Genomic DNA, 19,848 nt, shown 5'->3' with positions numbered 1-19,848 from the left:
GCATCCCCAATGCTGCGAGAGAACTCTCCAGCGCCGCTTCCACAGGCCACAAGAAAATGGCCGCTTACTTTACATTTTTCTTATGGCCACGGGCCCAGTGCTGTTTAAGCCCTGGGGCCCGCCCCCAGTGCTGCGAGAGAACTCATTAGCATACTGACTGAAAACGGAATTTTAACGGAACGGCGGGGCAAAGAAGACTTCTAAAGGTTGGAGAAGAATAGCCTTTCTTAAGCCTATTCAGACGTGTCAACAAAAAAAAAAAGTTTTAATGGTAGAATCCCTTTAATAAGCAGAAGGCACTGACAGAGGATAGGATGATGGGGAGGTTATGTATGTTGTGAACAAGTCTTCACAGTGGTTTGGGCACCAGAAACTAAAGGAAAGGGGAAAGTAAATGCATGGATGGGATGTGGCTAAAGCTAATTGCACACGACTGTATGCTAACCAGCTGCCGTTAATAAACATACACATGACCTGTGACCCTTTTCATTTAAGGAATAGGAGCCACAGAAGCAGGGCCGCAAAATCAGACCAGATTAGGACTGGTTTCATATTTTGTGGCATGTGTAATTCACGGTCCCGTGTATGGGCACATAGAAATGTACGGGTTAGTATGATATTCGGAAAAACCCGGATAGCACATTAACCTAACACACGGTCGTCTGCCAGAGGGGCTTACTGTTGTGAGAAGTTGTGCCGCAGGGACCAAGCCCAGCTTTTGTACCAAGCCCCACGACACTCCAAGACAAATACCACCTACAAAACACCCAGAACAGGACTAAAGCAAAATGAGCACAATTCACACCAGTGCTCGCACTCCTTTCGGAGATTCCATCTCCCAAATCTGCTGCAAACCAGCAAGCAGGACTTTTCTCTCCACATTTTTGGACAGAAACCCGTCAGACCCCATTATAGTCTATGGAGTCCGCTGGTTGACCCGGGTAACCGCTTTTTAAGTGTACCGGATTTCCATTTTTCTGGTTCCCAAGCGGGCCCGAAGAACAGAAACCTGAATGCTAGTGTGAACCAAGCACAACACTTTCTATGCATGAGATGCAGATCTCTAAATCAAATGCAGTGAACTATTACTGCTAATAGATTGTTAAATGCATTGGCACCTAATACTTGATCTAAACATAGTGGTGTGATAAACAGTAGGGACACTCCAAATTCAATATGCACACGTTCATCTGAAAACAGCTCCACTCCTGTCTACTGGCTATGTGTGGTATTACAGCCCAGTCTCAGCCCCATTCTCTTTAATATAGTTGAGTTACAGTTCCAGACAGTACTAGTGTACAGGTGTGGTGCTACTTCTGGAAGACAGTAGCCATGTTTTTCTTATTTCTGGACAACCCCTTTAACCCTGGAATTACGCCTCGCTCTGGCAGTGGAAGGGTTGATGCTGAGTGAAATGTTTCTGGCTGTCATACAGAATTATCTGTTCCTGCTGTTCTAAGAAATAATCTACAAGTGCTAAGGATTATTAATAACCCCAATGACACAAAAGATTCCTACAAGATAGGCAAGAACAGATGATATTCTCATGCTTACAATAACACACATACAACATCCACATGATTTGGTAATTATATTCGCAGAAGCAAAACTGGAAATGCCTCTCGTATGATGGAGCTTTTCATACCCACAAGCTTAAATTGGGAAAAAATTGTAGGAGGAACTCTGGAATAAGAAAGTCTGAAACTACTAGCAAGTTGTATAGTGACCTATCCTTAGAATACGTCATCAATATCCAATCCGGTGGGTTAATTACTGGCACCCCTGCTGATCAGTTGGTTGCAATGTATTGGTACCTACAACTCCATACACAATGTAGCGACTGATAAAGCTACTGCTAGCTCAGTCCCATATAAGTGAAATGGTCACGTCCTTGTCAACAACAACCCCTTTTAATTGACCTTTAATGCCACTGTTACAAATATTCCAGCATTAGGCATCAGTACATCAGGTTTTGCCCCACTGGGTCCATATCTTAGACCTAAATGGACTCCTTGAATCCATAAAAAAGCAGTAACAAAAAAAAAAAACCCTTGTAAAAATTTGGAGCTACTAAGAAGTGCAGTATGTGACCCATAGCACGGTATGGGCACTTTATAACTTCTTATTGCAATGTCAAGTACGGTGCTTAGAGGGGATACATCCACAGGATATCTTATAGATGAGTCCCACCGATGGGATTTACACATATCTCAAGAATGCAAGAATGGGGGTGACACCTGTCCAGTGGCCATTGTAAATAGAGAAGTGGCTGGAAATGTACGACTCTCTTCCTTTTTTATAGGTTTTCTATTTCTGTAAGTGCATTTGGGTTAACAGAAGCAAATGGAGAGAGCTAAGTGTGTACCATTCCTACTGCCCATTGTGCTGCCATTCACAGCAGCAGTAGAACAGGCGTCTCTAACCCTATTCTCAAATAGGTGGGGGTCACAGAGATGGAACCACATCTATAACACACTAGCATCTGCCCTCGACTTCGTCTGCGAGTTGGTGTTGGCGCTGAGCCATGTATAGTTAGCCAATTGGTGTTGTGTATTTTTTGAGGCGTGCGGCCCCATGCCGTCCCCCTGGGCACCCCCGCCCCCCTTCCCCCCTTCCTCCGTGCTTTACCCCGGGGCCCCCTACCTACCGCTTGCCCCCAGCCCCCCTGTTCCCCTGCCCCAGCTCCCCTTTGCCCATTCCCCCTTACCCCCCTGCATCCCTGGCCCCTGCAATTTGCTCAATCAGCAAATGATTCGTTTTCTGTTCCTGCACATTGGACTGTACAAGATGCTTCAGTATCTCCTCCATAGTTTGGGTCTGTATCACGGCAGCAGCCTTCACCCAGGACATAAAAAAAAAAAATTCTCCAGTAAGAAGTGGACGTGTCGTTGCCCCCAGCAGCTGCTGTATGCCCGCATCTTCCACCAATTGTCAGGGTCTGGGGTTGATAGGTGGGGTGGCATAGACACAAAAGTCCAGATTCTTTAGTGCAAACAAAGGTAGAGTTTTATTTTCCCTCAAAAAGGTAGTGCAGCAACAAAAGGACACAATACAAAAATAAATACCTGCCCGGCTAGGCTCTAACTAAACATAGAATAGGTTACCTCACCTAGAGGAACAGAAATCCAAAAGCCACTAGAATCATTTAGGACACAGCTCCAAAAATATGACCTCTCTGTTGGAACTCCAGCCAAGCTCTGCCCCCAGTGTTGCTGCTAGAGCAACTTCTTAAACCTCCTTGACAAGTAGAACTCTCAGCAGTTGAGTCGCTGCCGGAACATCCCTAAAGTGTGGACTGGAGGGGGTGGAATGACAGGTCCCACTACCAACCTACCTGCCATTCCTAGAAATCCAGCCCAGTAACCGGAACTTTGAAATAACACTCACCAGACAGACTTATCTGCTGAGAACAAACATTCCTTCTGGAGTTTTCTCATCTCACCCACCTTAGTAGTCTGGGTGAGATGTACACCCCCTCCATTACCTGACCAGCCATCGGCTTATAATAGATATATATATATATATATATATATATATATATATATATATATATATATATATATCCAAAAAAGCAAGTGGCACACCAAAAATTGTGAAAAAAGTGAAGGTGGTTTATTGTCTCATACTGCGACGTTACGGCTCCAAGAGCCTGTTTTTGTTGGAAACAGGCTTTTGGAGCCGTAACGTCGCAGTATGAGGCAATAAACCTCCTTCCCTTTTTTCACAATTTTTGGTGTGCTGCTTGCTTTTTTGGAGTTATATTGAATGGGAAAAATCCTTTTCCCATTGGTGAGCACCCTATGTCTGGACTGGTGCGGTCATATATGATCGCTACCACACCATTGTCTGAGATCATTATCATCGCTACCACCACCATCATCTCAGATCATTATGATCGCTACCACCACAATCACCTAAGATTATCTTGATCACTACCACCACCATTGTCTTAGATCATCACGATCACTATCACCATCGTCTCAGATCATCATATGATCGATACCACTACCATAGTCTAAGATTATCATGACCACTACCACCACCATGACCTACTGCATTGTTTGTTTGAATGAACATATAGCTAAAAAAAGACCATTTTTCATACTTTGTTAGACATTATACCAGCCCATGTTGAACGTAGACGATGTGAAAGTGAAGTTCATACACGAAAAGTGAACAATCGCCTAATGCCTCTCCAGAACATCACAATATTTAATATCCTGCAATAAAATTAATTTGCTTCAATTTGATAAGAACTGGATAATTTCCAGGCACCCAAACCCAGCCTGAAAGCGATTCAATCAAGAAAAGAATAGGAGATAATGTTACGGGGCCTTTCTTAGGTCAATGAGAATTGGCCTTTTTTTTACTATTCTTTAATATAAGCTCCCATAAAGATTATTAACCAGTTCCTTAATGGGGACATAGCAAAGCTGTCGCCTGGTATTTCAGAACTGAGATCATCCCAATATTGGAAATTTTCAGAACGCTGAAACAATTTAGAAATTAGCATGAATTATAGGATTGTATTAATTGTAGCAACTTCATACTTTCCATAGATGTACGGAGATAAGACACCGAAGATCCTTACCCTTCTCTATCGGTTCAGTTACTTTATATCTCATGGCAAGATATTAGTAACAGAAAATATGGCAATATAACATTTCTGTTGTGTTACAAAGTTAGTAATGTCGGTATCTCACACTTTGTAAGGGACAATTGTGTATATAAATGTTATTGTTACCTACATATCACAGTATCTTGTCTAGGGGTGGAAGGGTTGGCCATTCTCCACAAGGGACATATATCCAACTACATCTTCCATGGTGACTATATCTGGATTTCTAAAACTGAACCCATCAGTTCATCAAGCTTTGTGCCAACAGTCCACTGAATTTGACAGTTCCAAATTTTGGGAAATTTTTGGGAGGATGATTTACATGACTACCCAAAATTGGTTGGTTCCATTCCATTTAGGGGAGTCTTTCCCAAAGACAGCCCTTAATATCCTTATTTTACCAATGTAGCACTGAGCACAGTCACCATTTACTCACATCCTACTATGTACCAACCTTGTATCCATTGCCACATAGTATTAAGGCTATAGAAGCTCATTGATATATCCAATGTACTTACATTTTATGTAGGTTCTTCCTTAACATTTCTTATTGGAGTAAGTTTTATACCTTAGTAAATCTATACTGCTATCTCCGCCACACTTCATAAAGCGTACAGCGTAATAACATTTAAGAGCTGTTTTAGCATATGGGGATATATTGATATGGATTGAGCTTCATTACTTAGTTAATGCAATAAGTAAACAAGTTGATGTCAGCAGGAAACAGAAAAACCAAGATTCCATTTCTAGTATAGTAATAAGGCCTCATCCATAGTACAGGTAGGGCAGGAATCACCCCGTCAGCAGGGCTGCCATTGGCAATACAGTTACTGTGATACATGGAGATATGACACTTCACTTCTACGGTGTGACAGACATTGTAAATGTCATGTAAAATACTTAGATAAGCGAGTCCATCTTGGAGAACTAGTGTTTTTGTTGTATTCCAAGGCTGAGTTGAGTTCACATCTGCATCAGAGTCTCCGTTCTTTGGCCTATCTAATCATGGACAACACCAGATCCTGAGGGACCCCATTGACTATAATGTTGTCCTTCAGGTATTGCTGGTCGAGGTGGGTTGTGGCCAGTGACTGGCTAAGGAGTAATTTTCTGTGTTTTGATTGGCACTGAATGTACAAACCAATGGAGACTCTGGAGGATCTACCGTATATACTCGAGTATAAGCCGAATTTTTAAACACAGTTTTTGTGCTGAAAAAGCCCCTCTCGGCTTATACTCGAGTCAAGCAAAAAAAAAAAATATATGACCAGCTACAATAGCAATGTATAGAATCTCCCATAGAACAGTGAAATTTTTTTTTAAAAAAAAATTATATATATATATATATATATATATATATATAAAATAAAAAAATAAAATAAATAATAGCTCTAAATCCCTCCTTTCCCTAGAATACATATAAAAGTAGAAAATGACTGTGACACAAATACACATTAGGTATCCCTGTGTCTGAAAGTGCCTGGTCTACTGAATATAGGGTATCTGCAGTGCTCCTGTTCCGTCAGGAAGGGGTTAATAGGAGCACTGCAGATACCCTATATTCAGCCAGGCTGAATTCCACGTGGGGAAAAACAAAACAAAACAGTCCTCAACCTCAGGGAAGGGTCAGACAGACAACCAAAACACCCCCTCCCCTTCCCCAGCACCCAGCAACTACTGCACCCAAAAACCATTTTAATTTTTGAAATTTTCCAGTAGCTGCTGCATTTCCCCCCTAGGCTTATACTCAAGTCAATAAGTTTTCCCAGTTTTTTGTGGTAAAATTAGGGGGGTCGGCTTATATTCGGGTCGGCTTATACTCGAGTATATACGGTAGAATATGGCTTACATTAGGTTCACACTAGCAATTGCTCTCTGTTGTTTGGGTCTGCCAAGGGACCAGAACAATGGAGAGTTGAACCACTAAAGCAGCGGTTACACATGGAGCCCGTCAAACCCCATTGACTAAAATGGGGTCTATCGGATATCAGTCATTTTTAAACTGAAATGGTGGGAGAAAAACATCCTCCTTGTAGGACTTTATCTCTGACGATATTTGGTGGACTCTGTGACAGATGACTGATGAAGCCATCTCTGTCGAAACGCCTCTCCTGATGAAACCATCTCTGTTGAAACGCGCCTCCTGATGAAGCCATCTCTGGCTGAAAAACTATGATTTTTATACCCCTCCAACTCTATAGCTATGCAGTGGATTTGGTTTTGTCTACCAGAAAATCTTGGATCCAACCACTATAAGATATTGGAGCTAAAATAGTTATGAATTTTAAAAACTGAATATTCACTTTAATAAGAGTTAAAAATCTGTTTTTGTCTGACCAGTACTATGAAAACTGGGACGTTCCCAGAGGAAACTGTTTGCGGGAACCAAACTTAAAAATTTGGGACTGCCCTTGGAAATTAAAGACATTTAGTCACTACGCTTTCCAGCCTTCCATTGAAAAATAGACCATGAAGATAATTTAGGATGACACTTGCCAAGCCACATTGCTAAGCTTATTTTTAGTTGCCGCACGCCTCAGTTTGTACAAGTATAACTAGGTTTTCACCAAAGTGCTCTGAATTAAGTAATATATGTTTACAGAGGTTTCTGAAGGTTACAAAGACTCTTGGAGTTGGTATTGTTTGAGTTAATAGAAAGAACTTTAACATATGGTAGTAACTCCTCCTCGGTGACCTCAGGACCCACATTCCATAGGTGTTGATGGAATGATAGTTAGTAGAGACGAGCGAACAGTGTTCTATCGAACACATGTTCGATCGGATATCAGGCTGTTCGATGTGTTCGATTCGAATCGAACATCACGTGGCAAACTCCAAAAAAATTTGATTCCCCTCCCACCTTCCCTGGCGCTTTTTTTGCACCAATAACAGCGCAGGGGAGGTGGGACAGGAACTACGACACCGGAGGCATCGAAAAAAATCGGAAAAAGTCATTGGCTGCCGAAATCAGGTGACCTCCATTTTAGACGAATAGTGGATTTCAAATCCGGGTCATATGAGAATGTGAACTTTGTGACTAAGAGACAGGGATAGCTGTACAGGCAGGGATAGCTAGGGATAACCTTTATTTAGGGGGGAATGTTATTAAAAATAACTTTTTGGGGCTCTATCGGGTGTGTAATTGTGATTTTTGTGACATAAACTTTTTCCAATAGGAATGCATTGGCCAGCGCTGATTGGCCAGAGTACGGAACTCGACCAATCAGCGCTGGCTCTGCTGGAGGAGGCGGAGTCTAAGATCGCTCCACACCAGTCTCCATTCAGGTCCGACCTTAGACTCAGCCTCCTCCGGCAGAGCCAGCGCTGATTGGCCGAAGGCTGGCCAATGCATTCCTATGCGAATGCAGAGACTTAGCAGTGCTGAGCCAGTTCTGCTCAACTACACATCTGATGCACACTCTGCTCTGCTACATCTGATGCACACTCGGCACTGCTACATCAGATGTAGCAATCTGATGTAGCAGAGCCGAGGGTGCACTAGAACCCCTGTGCAAACTCAGTTCTCGCTAATAGAATGCATTGGCCAGCGCTGATTGGCCAATGCATTCTATTAGCCCGATGAAGTAAGCTGAATGTGTGTGCTAAGCACACGCATTCAGCTCTACTTCATCGGGCTAATAGAATGCATTGGCCAGCGCTGATTGGCCAGAGTACGGAACTCGACCAATCGGCGCTGGCTCTGCTGGAGGAGGCGGAGTCTAAGATCACTCCACACCAGTCTCCATTCAGGTCCGACTTTAGACTCCGCCTCCTCCGGCAGAGCCAGCGCTGATTGGCCGAAGGCTGGCCAATGCATTCCTATGCGAATGCAGAGACTTAGCAGTGCTGAGCCAGTTCTGCTCAACTACACATCTGATGTAGCAGAGCCGAGTGTGCATCAGATGTGTAGTTGAGCAGAACTGGCTCAGCACTGCTAAGTCTCTGCATTCGCATAGGAATGCATTGGCCAGCCTTCGGCCAATCAGCGCTGGCTCTGCCGGAGGAGGCGGAGTCTAAGGTCGGACCTGAATGGAGACTGGTGTGGAGCGATCTTAGACTCCGCCTCCTCCAGCAGAGCCAGCGCTGATTGGTCGAGTTCCGTACTCTGGCCAATCAGCGCTGGCCAATGCATTCTATTAGCCCGATGAAGTAGAGCTGAATGTGTGTGCTTAGCACACACATTCAGCTCTACTTCATCGGGCTAATAGAATGCATTGGCCAATCAGCGCTGGCCAATGCATTCTATTAGCGTGAGCTGAGTTTGCACAGGGGTTCTAGTGCACCCTCGGCTCTGCTACATCAGATGTACATCATCTGATGTAGCAGTGCCGAGTGTGCATCAGATGTAGCAGAGCCGAGTGTGCATCAGATGTGTAGTTGAGCAGAACTGGCTCAGCACTGCTAAGTCTCTGCATTCGCATAGGAATGCATTGGCCAGCCTTCGGCCAATCAGCGCTGGCTCTGCCGGAGGAGGCGGAGTCTAAGGTCGGACCTGAATGGAGACTGGTGTGGAGCGATCTTAGACTCCGCCTCCTCCAGCAGAGCCAGCGCTGATTGGTCGAGTTCCGTACTCTGGCCAATCAGCGCTGGCCAATGCATTCTATTAGCCCGATGAAGTAGAGCTGAATGTGTGTGCTTAGCACACACATTCAGCTCTACTTCATCGGGCTAATAGAATGCATTGGCCAATCAGCGCTGGCCAATGCATTCTATTAGCGTGAGCTGAGTTTGCACAGGGGTTCTAGTGCACCCTCGGCTCTGCTACATCAGATGTACATCATCTGATGTAGCAGTGCCGAGTGTGCATCAGATGTAGCAGAGCCGAGTGTGCATCAGATGTGTAGTTGAGCAGAACTGGCTCAGCACTGCTAAGTCTCTGCATTCGCATAGGAATGCATTGGCCAGCCTTCGGCCAATCAGCGCTGGCTCTGCCGGAGGAGGCGGAGTCTAAGGTCGGACCTGAATGGAGACTGGTGTGGAGCGATCTTAGACTCCCCCTCCTCCAGCAGAGCCAGCGCTGATTGGTCGAGTTCCGTACTCTGTCCAATCAGCACTGGCCAATGCATTTCTATGGGGAAAAGTTAGCTTGCGAAAATCGCAAACTGACAGGGATTTCCATGAAATAAAGTGACTTTTATGCCCCCAGACATGCTTCCCCTGCTGTCCCAGTGTCATTCCAGGGTGTTGGTATCATTTCCTGGGGTGTCATAGTGGACTTGGTGACCCTCCAGACACGGATTTGGGTTTCCCCCTTAACGAGTATATGTTCCCCATAGACTATAATGGGGTTCGAAACCCATTCGAGCACTCGAACAGTGAGCGGCTGTTCGAATCGAATTTCGAACCTCGAACATTTTAGTGTTCGCTCATCTCTAATAGTTAGTCTTTCCGATTCTCCCCGATATACACACATGATAATTCGTGAGAGTCAGATGGAGACAAAAATGGCAGTTTCCTGATGAAGGTTTGTGTATTTCCTTTCCTACATTAGTCTTGTAATTTCTTGTACAATTGATAAAGAAAATATAGTGGGAAATTGTACAACTTTTCAGCATGTAAACAAATAAATTTTGTGCCGAAACTGGGCAACCCCTTTAATATAGGCAAGTAAATTACAGGGAATATCCATCTATCTAAGGTATTTATTTTTTCACTAGGTTTGCCCCAGGTCTCAAACCCAAGATCTTCTATATGGGCGGCAGACACCCTGACAGATTCACGCATTTTCAATGAGAAATTTCTTTGATTATATCTCTTTACATGCATAATGTACTAGTATATAGAGCTATTTTTCTATATGTCAGTACATTGTATATTCAATAGATGGTAGAACCCAGCAGATGCTTACGTATTGTATTGATCGACACAATACTCCCGGATGCCTGGTGACACTCCTGGTGTATGTGAGCCATCGGTTGGGTGCGGTTTCTCTGGCCAGCACTTGTCGGTCTCTATCTCCCATTTTCTGGGGTCTGCCAACTGGGGGCACATTCCGATAATCACCGTTCACCTTCCACTTCGTAATCACATAGGCCACTGTCGATATTGGGTAATTCAGTTCGCTTGCTATGTCCCTTAAGGATCAACCATTTCTGTGGTAGCCCACAATTACCCCTTTCTCAAAATCGGACATCTCTGCACTTGGTGGCATCTTGCATGCGACTAATACCAATGCACTAATACCAATGCTTTTTCCTATTTAACGGCGGAAGGTGTGACGTACATCACGACCGCAGAAATCTTCATTTGCATGGTGTCCAAATACTTATTGGTAGGTAGTGTATAAAATGAATGCCTATCTCTATAAAAATGATCCCCCCCATCCCCACCCCAACTTCCGTGCCCTCTACTTACCAGCTACAACCTTGCTGAGAAGACTTTCAGCAATGGTCAGACTGTATGGAAACAGCATATCTCTAAGTTACACGTTTTCCATTATTCCCATAGCAGTTCATTTTCTATGCTGTTTCCTTATCTCCCATTCCTTTCTATAGGAATTACGGAAACAGTGTAGCTCAGAGCTATGCTGATTATAGATAGCCTTTTCACTGAGAAAGTAACAGGGTACGGATGCTGGGGAAGGGACAAGATTTTCCATGGACTGTGCCATGCATTGTCACTGTGCCTGCTGCAATACCAGACAAAGCCTAAAGACAAGAGTGGTGCTGTTTCTTGGTTAAATAAAAATAGTCTATTTTTCCTAATCCCAGACACCCACAGAACAACTTTGTACCATGGGAGCTGGTGGAACAGAGTTGTGTACCCCACCCACCCTCTATAATGAAAGGGACGTTATATGTGGAGTCAGATGGCTGCCAGTTACAGGCTATTATTGATCACTGTAATATTTCATGATCTTCAGAAACCACAGAGAAAACTGCTGGCATGAATATCACAGGCAGACTCTGGGGAACCATTCTGCTGAATAGATGAGCTCTAATGACAGAGATACACACACTGCTCCCCCTCCCCCCTCTGCACTTCTCAATCACTCTTATAAAGAGATGTATTATATAGCTGGTCACTTCTTGATAGAATTAATATTGATTTCTTTATACCTGGTCTTTGATAGGAGGTGAAAGATATAAATTATAGATTTTTAAAAAAAAACTAAAAGTGGAAAGAAGGGACAAAATTGTAAAATTAATAGAAAGGTACAATAGCCTCGCAAATGTAAATTTCATTATTTCTCAAGGTTACGGCGAAAAGTACAATTTTTATAGGTTATGTTCTGGAAGTAGAAGTCCATTACCCAGAGCTGGAGAATGCAAGGGAAGCACAATGTCATGACATCCTGTCACTTAGTGATGTCACTCCACATGACCACAATTTATTTTACTGGTAGAATATGCTGATACCATGTTGGTTTGTATTTGTCACCGCAGTGTTCTGGATACTCAATGTGTAAGATTACAAAGTTATGGAGTGATTAAAAGTGACGCGACTTTGGCTATATGCAGTAGTCAGCAAGTGACAAATCCGGTATCTTTGTATTATGTTGTCATTACCTTTTTCTACGGGACTTGGTTCGAATTAAACAGGACCAGGTGTCACCTATAGTATCCACTACTCCGTGACGTGTTTAGGGTCTAGGTACCATGTTGGTTCCAGGATTTCAGTTCATGTTGGGTTCCAATTAGTCAACACCCTGGAAATAAACAGGACAACATGTCACCTATAGTATCTACTTTTCCACGACATCTAGAGATGAGCGAACACTGTTCGGATCAGCCGTTCCGAACAGCACGCTCCCATAGAAATGAATGGAAGCACCTGGCACGTACACTTTGCCGATGGCCGGTCGCCATGCCAGGTGCTTCCATTCATTTCTATGGGAGCGTGCTGTTCAGAACGGCTGATCCGCACAGTGTTCGCTCATCTCTAATGACATCTTTAGGACCATGTTGGTCCCAGGATTTCAGCTCATGTTGGGTACCAGAATTTCCATGTTGGGTACCCATTAGTCAACACCTACCTTGGATAGTCTATGCAGAAGAGCAGAGGTTTGCAAACATGGATAAACAAGTCATGCTCAGGTAGTTGAAAAAGTCCTAACAAAGTACAGGGGTCCGAAAACTTGTGGTTGATAAATGTAAAGGTACAAATCCAGTCTTAGTATGATGGGATAATACAAAATTTGGTCCTACTGCAGAAGACAGTGACCAATACAAGAGGGCATTGCTAGTAAAAGGGTTGTCCCCAGACCTATCCATAGGATAGTTGTTAAGAGTCTGATCAGTGGGGTCCGACCACTGGGACCCCCACTAATTATGAGAATGAGGATTTCTTGCCCGTGTTCCTTATTTACATGACGCAGCGAATATGCATATGAGTTGCCGCTCACAACAGATAACCAAGTGATGTATTTACTCTATCTTCAGATATCCAGTAGACGTTGAATGGGATTGGATTGCACTTGCTGAGCCCATGCCCATTTATAAGGGAAACTGGACCCCAGCCTTGTGATTGTTGGGGATCCCATAAGTCATATCTGGACCATCCAGACACTTATCACCTATTCTGTGAATAGTACTGTTTTCACTTTCTTCAGTTTATTTTTATTGCATAGAGTGGAGAAAAATCCCATTGCTACCTGCAGGCTGTTGACTGATCTTATCATAGCCCTATTCATATTATGGCTTGTGTAAATTCCAAAGATAGTTCCGCATTATAACCCATGAATACTCAATGTGCCATGAAAGGTTTTTTTTCCAAATTAGTGAAACAATATGGCAAAAACACAGACTAGAGTCCAGTGGAGGATCAGCTACGATCCAGATGTGGAAAGCAATATGGTGTCATTCCTTGTAGAGATGAGATGAGCAAAACAGTTTGGAATGGACGTTGCTTATTCCGAATATTCCAAAAAATTTTATTTAGTTAAAATGACTCACTTTTCCTGATCAGTGCAAGCCAGTGTCCATGGTGTCCCCAACATCTTCTGGCCCTCGTGATTGGTCTTCAGTGATAATGTGGGGAGGGGGTTGCCATCATGATGCATTGACAAACCTTGTATGTGTGACTGCTGACCGCCAATCATATGCCTTAGCAGTGGCCTGGGGTTGCTGATGTCAACGAGGAGCCTGGAAGATTCTGGGGGCACCCAAGAAAGAAGTCTAAATACTAAGGCGTTGATGTGGAAAGGTGAGTATGAGCGTTTTTTATTTTTTTTCCACACTTTACCGGATTCTACAAATTATTATACTTTATGGTCTGAAGAGTCCCAGAGTATAATATTAGTACTTCCCAAATATTCACAAAAACAAATCTTGAGATGACCGCCCATTGCTAGACCCTGGTCATCTATGTAGAGATGAATGGTAGGCTTCCATATATTCAATTAAGTTATAATAAGAATGACCACACCTCCTTGGCCACTACTGTCAAGTCATATCAGACAAGCCTGACCAAACCCATTATATATATCAGCGTTTCCCAAACATTTTGAGTCGAGGAGACCTATTCAGGACAGAAATTCTGTAGGGAGCACTTAACATATTTTACCTAAAACCTAAATAGGTGCCAAAGATAACAAGTGATATTAACGATAGGGGGGAGGGGGGATTTCTAACGAATTGATATTAGATATTATATTTTCTATTAACTTTATTAAAAAAAAATTCTTTTTCAGTCTCAGTTAAAAAATAAGGAACTACATATAACGAAAAACAAAAATCCTGAAAACACAGATCCTATTTCTTAAATCGAATTACACTGCTCAAAAAAATAAAGGGAATCCTCCAATAACACATCCTAGATCTGAATGAATGAAACATTCTCATTGAATACTTTGTTCTGTACAAAGTTGAATGTGATGACAACAAAATCACACAAAAATCATCAATGGAAATGAAATTTATTAACCAATGGAGGCCTGGATTTGGAGTTACCCCCAAAATTAAAGTGGAAAAACACACTCCAGGCTGATCCAACTTTGATGTAATGTCCTTAAAACATGTCAAAATGAGGCTCAGTACTGTGTGTGGCCTCCACGTGCCTGTATGACCTCCCTACAATGCCTGGGCACACTCCTGATGAGGCTGCGGATGGTCTCCTGAGGGATCTCCTCCCAGACTTGGACTAAAGCATCTGCCAACTCCTGGACAGTCTGTGGTGCAACGTGACGTTGGTGTATGGAGCGAGACATGATGTCTCAGATGTGCTCAGGTCTGGGGAAAAGGCGGGCCAGTCCATAGCTTCAATGCCTTCATCTTGCAGGACCTGCTGACACACTCCAGCATGTGGTCTGGCATTATCCTGCGTTAAGAGGAACCCAGGACCAACCGCACCAGCATATGGTCTCACAAGGGGTCTGAGGATCTCATCTCGGTACCTAATGGCAGTCAGGCTACCTCTGGCAAGCACATGGAGGGATGTGCGGCCCTCCAAAGAAATGCCATTACTGACCCACTGCCAAACTGGTCATACTGAAGGATGTTGCAGGCAGCAGATCGCTCACCACGACGTCTCCAGACGTGACAGAGTCAGCTTGTGAGACTATATGCTGGTGTGGTTGGCCCTGAGTTCCTCCTAATGCAGGACAATACCAGACCTCATGTGGCTGGAATGGACACACAAACCCCTAAACCACACACCCCACACCCACTCCCACCCACACATCATGTCTCGCTCCATCCACTAACGTCACGTTGCACCACAGACTGTCCAGGAGTTGGCAGATGCTTTAGTCCAGGTCTGGGAGGAGATCCCTCAGGAGACCATCCGCAACCTCATCAGGAGCATGCCCAGGCGTTGTAGGGAGGTCATACAGACACGTGGAGGTCACACACACTACTGAGCCTCATTTTGACATGTTTTAAGGACATTACATCAAAGTTGGATCAGCCTGTAGTGTGTTTTTCCTCTTTGATTTGGGGGGTGACCCAAATCCAGGCCTCCATTGGTTAATAAATTTAATTTCCATTGATAATTTTTGTGTGATTTTGTTGTCATCACATTCAACTTTGTACAGAACAAAGTATTCAATGAGAATATTTCATCCATTCAGATCTAGGAGGTGTTATTTGAGTGTTCCCTTTATTTTTTTTGAGCAGTGTATTTCAGCATCAGTAATCTCTTCAACACTGCAATAGAAAAGTCGTATCACCCAATCTGGTTCTGGATCATCACAACATCCATATTTTAACTTTTTAACATAATATTTGAACATACCTGTTGGATGTTGAAGCCGCTGCTCCTACTGGAGGGTCTGTGTCAGTGGTAACTGCTTTTCTGAAGGATTCTGTCTTAAACCAGCGATCCATTGCTGAACAACCAAATTAGGAATGTTTTTCGATTAACACGTGGCGAATAACTGCAAATACTGCGCAAACTAAACTGACACATCAAGGATCGAGTGACCGCACAATACGAGCGTGAAAGATGACTAAAGCACTTCCGTCCGTAGATACAGTTTGTTCGGCGAATATACGAGACCGCCATATTAAGCTGAAAAGAGCGCGGTCTGAGACCAGTTTGGAAGTGCCGTCCGACCGTGAAGCGTTAATCCGCCGGCCTCGTATATTCGCCGAACAGACTGTAGTGCCGCCAATCATATGCCTTAGCAGTGGCCTGGGGTTGCTGATGTCAACGAGGAGCCTGGAAGATTCTGGGGGCACCCAAGAAAGAAGTCTAAATACTAAGGCGTTGATGTGGAAAGGTGAGTATGAGCGTTTTTTATTTTTTTTCCACACTTTACCGGATTCTACAAATTATTATACTTTATGGTCTGAAGAGTCCCAGAGTATAATATTAGTACTTCCCAAATATTCACAAAAACAAATCTTGAGATGACCGCCCATTGCTAGACCCTGGTCATCTATGTAGAGATGAATGGTAGGCTTCCATATATTCAATTAAGTTATAATAAGAATGACCACACCTCCTTGGCCACTACTGTCAAGTCATATCAGACAAGCCTGACCAAACCCATTATATATATCAGCGTTTCCCAAACATTTTGAGTCGAGGAGACCTATTCAGGACAGAAATTCTGTAGGGAGCACTTAACATATTTTACCAAAACCTAAATAGGTGCCAAAGATAACAAGTGATATTAACGATAGGGGGGAGGGGGGATTTCTAACGAATTGATATTAGATATTACATTTTCTATTAACTTTATTAAAAAAAAATTCTTTTTCAGTCTCAGTTAAAAAATAAGGAACTACATATAACGAAAAACAAAAATCCTGAAAACACAGATCCTATTTCTTAAATCGAATTACACTGCTCAAAAAAATAAAGGGAATCCTCCAATAACACATCCTAGATCTGAATGAATGAAACATTCTCATTGAATACTTTGTTCTGTACAAAGTTGAATGTGATGACAACAAAATCACACAAAAATCATCAATGGAAATGAAATTTATTAACCAATGGAGGCCTGGATTTGGAGTTACCCCCAAAATTAAAGTGGAAAAACACACTCCAGGCTGATCCAACTTTGATGTAATGTCCTTAAAACATGTCAAAATGAGGCTCAGTACTGTGTGTGGCCTCCACGTGCCTGTATGACCTCCCTACAATGCCTGGGCACACTCCTGATGAGGCTGCGGATGGTCTCCTGAGGGATCTCCTCCCAGACTTGGACTAAAGCATCTGCCAACTCCTGGACAGTCTGTGGTGCAACGTGACGTTGGTGTATGGAGCGAGACATGATGTCTCAGATGTGCTCAGGTCTGGGGAAAAGGCGGGCCAGTCCATAGCTTCAATGCCTTCATCTTGCAGGACCTGCTGACACACTCCAGCATGTGGTCTGGCATTGTCCTGCGTTAAGAGGAACCCAGGACCAACCGCACCAGCATATGGTCTCACAAGGGGTCTGAGGATCTCATCTCGGTACCTAATGGCAGTCAGGCTACCTCTGGCAAGCACATGGAGGGATGTGCGGCCCTCCAAAGAAATGCCATTACTGACCCACTGCCAAACTGGTCATACTGAAGGATGTTGCAGGCAGCAGATCGCTCACCACGACGTCTCCAGACGTGACAGAGTCAGCTTGTGAGACTATATGCTGGTGTGGTTGGCCCTGAGTTCCTCCTAATGCAGGACAATACCAGACCTCATGTGGCTGGAATGGACACACAAACCCCTAAACCACACACCCCACACCCACTCCCACCCACACATCATGTCTCGCTCCATCCACTAACGTCACGTTGCACCACAGACTGTCCAGGAGTTGGCAGATGCTTTAGTCCAGGTCTGGGAGGAGATCCCTCAGGAGACCATCCGCAACCTCATCAGGAGCATGCCCAGGCGTTGTAGGGAGGTCATACAGACACGTGGAGGCCACACACACTACTGAGCCTCATTTTGACATGTTTTAAGGACATTACATCAAAGTTGGATCAGCCTGTAGTGTGTTTTTCCTCTTTGATTTTGGGGGTGACCCAAATCCAGGCCTCCATTGGTTAATAAATTTAATTTCCATTGATAATTTTTGTGTGATTTTGTTGTCATCACATTCAACTTTGTACAGAACAAAGTATTCAATGAGAATATTTCATCCATTCAGATCTAGGAGGTGTTATTTGAGTGTTCCCTTTATTTTTTTTGAGCAGTGTATTTCAGCATCAGTAATCTCTTCAACACTGCAATAGAAAAGTCGTATCACCCAATCTGGTTCTGGATCATCACAACATCCATATTTTAACTTTTTAACATAATATTTGAACATACCTGTTGGATGTTGAAGCCGCTGCTCCTACTGGAGGGTCTGTGTCAGTGGTAACTGCTTTTCTGAAGGATTCTGTCTTAAACCAGCGATCCATTGCTGAACAACCAAATTAGGAATGTTTTTCGATTAACACGTGGCGAATAACTGCAAATACTGCGCAAACTAAACTGACACATCAAGGATCGAGTGACCGCACAATACGAGCGTGAAAGATGACTAAAGCACTTCCGTCCGTAGATACAGTTTGTTCGGCGAATATACGAGACCGCCATATTAAGCTGAAAAGAGCGCGGTCTGAGACCAGTTTGGAAGTGCCGTCCGACCGTGAAGCGTTAATCCGCCGGCCTCGTATATTCGCCGAACAGACTGTAGTGCCGCCAATCATATGCCTTAGCAGTGGCCTGGGGTTGCTGATGTCAACGAGGAGCCTGGAAGATTCTGGGGGCACCCAAGAAAGAAGTCTAAATACTAAGGCGTTGATGTGGAAAGGTGAGTATGAGCGTTTTTTATTTTTTTTCCACACTTTACCGGATTCTACAAATTATTATACTTTATGGTCTGAAGAGTCCCAGAGTATAATATTAGTACTTCCCAAATATTCACAAAAACAAATCTTGAGATGACCGCCCATTGCTAGACCCTGGTCATCTATGTAGAGATGAATGGTAGGCTTCCATATATTCAATTAAGTTATAATAAGAATGACCACACCTCCTTGGCCACTACTGTCAAGTCATATCAGACAAGCCTGACCAAACCCATTATATATATCAGCGTTTCCCAAACATTTTGAGTCGAGGAGACCTATTCAGGACAGAAATTCTGTAGGGAGCACTTAACATATTTTACCTAAAACCTAAATAGGTGCCAAAGATAACAAGTGATATTAACGATAGGGGGGAGGGGGGATTTCTAACGAATTGATATTAGATATTACATTTTCTATTAACTTTATTAAAAAAAAATTCTTTTTCAGTCTCAGTTAAAAAATAAGGAACTACATATAACGAAAAACAAAAATCCTGAAAACACAGATCCTATTTCTTAAATCGAATTACACTGCTCAAAAAAATAAAGGGAATCCTCCAATAACACATCCTAGATCTGAATGAATGAAACATTCTCATTGAATACTTTGTTCTGTACAAAGTTGAATGTGATGACAACAAAATCACACAAAAATCATCAATGGAAATGAAATTTATTAACCAATGGAGGCCTGGATTTGGAGTTACCCCCAAAATTAAAGTGGAAAAACACACTCCAGGCTGATCCAACTTTGATGTAATGTCCTTAAAACATGTCAAAATGAGGCTCAGTACTGTGTGTGGCCTCCACGTGCCTGTATGACCTCCCTACAATGCCTGGGCACACTCCTGATGAGGCTGCGGATGGTCTCCTGAGGGATCTCCTCCCAGACTTGGACTAAAGCATCTGCCAACTCCTGGACAGTCTGTGGTGCAACGTGACGTTGGTGTATGGAGCGAGACATGATGTCTCAGATGTGCTCAGGTCTGGGGAAAAGGCGGGCCAGTCCATAGCTTCA

Source organism: Leptodactylus fuscus, chromosome 6 (assembly GCF_031893055.1).
Source record: "Leptodactylus fuscus isolate aLepFus1 chromosome 6, aLepFus1.hap2, whole genome shotgun sequence".
Classification (NCBI taxonomy): Eukaryota; Metazoa; Chordata; class Amphibia; order Anura; family Leptodactylidae; genus Leptodactylus; species Leptodactylus fuscus.
The sequence above is the reverse complement of the archived record's forward strand: the minus strand, read 5'-3'. Positions refer to the sequence as shown.